At 47.3% G+C, this 4006-nt stretch overlaps 1 non-coding gene across 1 annotated transcript; it reads right to left on the reverse strand.

The window, feature by feature from the left end:
* Nucleotides 1-2027: 2027 nt before the first annotated feature.
* On the reverse strand, nucleotides 2028-2170 carry Gm24780. Its single transcript, XR_003954778.1, has one exon. It is a non-coding gene; the product is annotated as a small nucleolar RNA SNORA48 (small nucleolar RNA).
* Between the last annotated feature and the right edge of the window lie 1836 nt (nucleotides 2171-4006).

Consider the following 4006-nt stretch of genomic DNA (forward strand, 5'->3'; position numbering starts at 1 on the left):
AGGTCTTATAAATTAGAAAAAAAAATGTGCCAGCCAGAGACGATAAAAATAAATGATGCATAAAGCTAAATGTTATGCCTCTTTTCTTATTAGATTCTTATGTAGGGTTTAGGGACTAGAATTTTTTTCTAATACAGTAATCTGTATTAGAAAGTCACCTGCCTGTAAGTCAAGGGCTCAGACCTAAACTTGGCAGCACATGCCCTATACTCACAGGATAGAGAAAGTAAGTGTGCCAACCTCAGGTTGAGAGTTTATTGCAGAGACAACTCAGGAGTTTAGACATGCTTTGGGAGGTGATTGAAGACTAGGTTGACAGACAGGAGAGACTAATTTTTTTTCTTGTTGTGGAAGTTGTAGGATGTCACAGTGTGTCTCACAGTATGTCCCTCTGTCCACATATCTTCACTTGCAAATATTGATTGCAATGGTTTGAGATCTCTGCCTTCTATGACTCCATCAATATTGGGTTCTCATTGAGACTCCTCCCGGTTATCTAGTTGTTACCCTGTGTCATAGAGATCCTGAAGCTTTGGATCAGCAGGACTGGCCTCAACCATTCACAGATGATGTAGATTTTGGGATGGACCAACTCAGAGCCCTGGATCTGGGCATGGCCGGTAGCTGAGCCAGTCTCTGCATTGGCTCTCCCTTATCAGCATCACCAGCAAGCTCTCTAGCCCTATTCAGGCTAGAACATCCAATGCCATCATCATCAGAATGCAGGGTCAGCTCTCCTGCTCACATGCCCTCAAGGCCAGCTTACCCACACCCAAACCTCCAAAGCTAGTTCCACTGTACTGCCCAGTTAAGGTGCAGGGTCCACTCCCCCAAGTATTGCAGCCTGTAAGGGGCTGGGCCAGTGCTCCCACTTTCACAGCCTCAGGGCTGGCTGACCTGTGCCGTTGCAATGGGAGCCAGCTCCACTGTGTTGCCCAGGTGGGGTACAGGGCCCTCTCTCCTGAGTGCTGCTGCTGGTGAGCCAGGGCCAGATCACCTGCTCTCATGACCCTGAATCAGCTCTCCTCACTGCCTCCAGTGGCAGTGACAAGAGCCAAAGGGGCAGAGGCCATCTCCCACCCCCACCCACCAAGCCACCTTAAAACAGGCAAGTGGCAGAACCAGTTATCCCTCAATCACACCCTTGGGGTGGCTCACCCATACCCCTGCCAACAGGATCAGCACTACTGTACTGTCTGGGTGAGGTGAAGGGCCCACACTCCTGAATTCTGCAGCTGGTGAGGGGCAGGGCTAGCTCTCCTAGGCTCATGACACTGTGGGCGGCTGGCTTTCCCAACTGCCTGAGGTGGAGAGGGGCTGGGGGCAGACATCACTTCTGTACCTGTGCAACCCTACGGAAGATGAGTGGCAGGGTCAGCTCTCCCATACCCACCACCAGTGCCAGATCCACTGTGATGCCTGGGCAAGGTACAGGACCCTACTCTCCTGAGTGCTGCTGCTGTCAAGAGGCTGAGGGGTGGAGCTAGCTTTTCAGCGTGCCAAAGGCAGTAAGGGGCAGAGCCAGTTCTGCCCAGCCCGTTGGCATCCATGTGGTCATGTTCTCTAGTGGTAATATGAGCTACAGACATTGACACTGATCCCTGCTGCCTTGTAGACAAGGACCCAGTTATGGCCTTCAGCAGCAGCTTGGGCTGGGACCTCATCATAGCCACAGCTGGCAGGGCTGGCCACTCACAGCAGGCTACTCCTCTCCACTCTTGAGTCTCCAGTTCATTCTCTCTTCATAATGCTTATGCTACTCCACTTCTCCTTCTTTTTCAACTGCCCACCATAGACTTGCACATTGTCACTACTGCTACAGGCTGGCCACAGTTGACAGGCCCCTGAGTGACAACCCTTTGTCTACGCTGCATGTTTTGTTGGCAGGCAGGTGTCTATGGCCTGCCTGTGCAGTGGGTCGAGGGGCACTGTGGGCATCTTTCCCAACCTATACCTGAGTCACATGGTGGAACACAGATTTCTGTCTTCCTCCTCCCATGCTGTGCTGCCTGGGTTTGATTTGATTTTTATGAGTCCTAGGCATAAAACAGCTTTGACCATCAAGCCAGGCATCAAGCTAGGATGAACAAAGTACTGCCATCTGATTTGCCCCTGACTGATATAAAAACACCACCACCAACAAGGTGTCTCTTTGCCCATTGCCAGAACAACAGGTAGAGGGGTTGTGGGTCGGGGGACAGACACAGCTTTTAGGAAGTCTTGGATCTGCTGTGAGATTGTATCTGTTCTCCTTTGTGTCTAGCACTTTCAAAGCACTAAAACTTACTGAATTTGAGCATTTTCAGAGATTCTAATGTGTATGGGTTTTTTTTTTTTTTTTTTTTTGGAGGGGGAGGGAGCAGGGAATAGGGAGAGAGGTTGGGTTTATTCAGAAAAGGAAAACATTGTTGGGCTAGTTACTTCTCTGTCGCCATGACATATGGAGAATCATCTGGAGAGGGAATCTCGCTGAAGAAGATGCCTCCATCAGGTTGGCCTGTGAGCAAGTCTGTGGGGGATGTCCTTGATGGATATGAGAAGGTCCAGCCCACTGTGGGCAGTGCCACTCCTGGGCAGGTGGTCTTGGACTGTATAATATGAAACTGAATAAGCTGTGGAGAGCAAGCCAGTAAGAGTGCTCCTCCATGACTTCTGCCTTCAGCTCCTGCTGCCAGATTCCTGCCTGGAGTTCCTGCCCTGACTTTCCTTCATGATAGACTAGTAGCTATCAGATGAAGTAAACCATTTCCTCTCCAAAATTGCTTTGGTAATGATAATTATCACAGCAATAGAAAGCAACCAAGGACAGTAAAGCCAAGGACAGTGAAGGAGAACTTCTGAAGAAAAAGAAAGAAAAAAGAGGTGTGTCTGAAGCCGCACTAACTGGCTGATTAGAACTTCAGTAACACAGAGGGGTGAGAGTGTGGCAGGTTCTGAGCCTAGTTACCTTATCTGGGCTAGTTTTAGCCCCATGAGTAACCAAATAACCGTCCCTTATCCATCCCTTGTCCATCTCTGTGCCAAAATTAATATCCTGTGACTAACTTATAAAATCCTTTTAGACGCCATTACCTTAGCAGGCAACTAGCTCCCACAGACCCCCCAAACTAGGAATGTCACTGGGTAACTAATCTAATTCCTGCAGGGGAGATTCTCAAGTTGGTGTGATCACCTCTCTGATGTTCCCACCTATGTGCTTCAGCGAGTCATGACTTATACCTTTCTTTGTTCTGTTCCTATAAAAACTTCACAAAACTGATTCCATGCTGGAACATGAAATTTCAGGGTACCAAAATCTGTGTTCCTGGGCCATGGTCATTCACGTGTGAAATTAGAATAAACTCTTACTTATTCCCTTTGAGCAGCTGAGAGCTCTGTCTTTTGCATCAACAACACTGAATTAAGGAATTTTAAAAATGGATTCTCTGGTATTTCATACTTTAATATAATTTGTTTAGATCAGGCCCACCCATTTCCCAACTCCAGATAGGCTTCCAGGAGGGACTCTTTTTACACCTTATTTTTGCCATAGATTCATTTTACAGGTATTTTAAAAGTCCAAAGACAAGTTAACCTAGACTATTTGTTAGTGACTAAGTTTTAAAGTCATCCAACTGCACCCCAGTGTTCCTTCTCCAGGAGAGCTTTGAGTTGGCAAATGGCATAAGGTGAGGCTGTAAGGTAAACATAGATAATCAGCAACTGTGAGATACTTTAAATCACTGTCCTTTGTTATGTGGGTAGTGGGATGGAGGGATCAGTAAAATGGGATGAGAGGGAAGGAAACCTGGCAAAGGAAGGAGGAGCTTGGGGAAAGACTAGAGGTGAATGAAGATTTACCCAGAGAGGCATCTGGGACTCACCTGCTGGCTTAATGTTAAATACTCTGAAATATCCAATTACTTTTAATAAAGATCAGACACTCAGAGTATTGGGTAGTTAGACTAATCCCAAAGGAAAGCAATCTGACAACAAAGCTGTCATGTGTCTTGACCAAGACTCAATC

Source organism: Mus musculus, chromosome 3, assembly GCF_000001635.26.
Source record: "Mus musculus strain C57BL/6J chromosome 3, GRCm38.p6 C57BL/6J".
Taxonomy (NCBI): domain Eukaryota; kingdom Metazoa; phylum Chordata; class Mammalia; order Rodentia; family Muridae; genus Mus; species Mus musculus.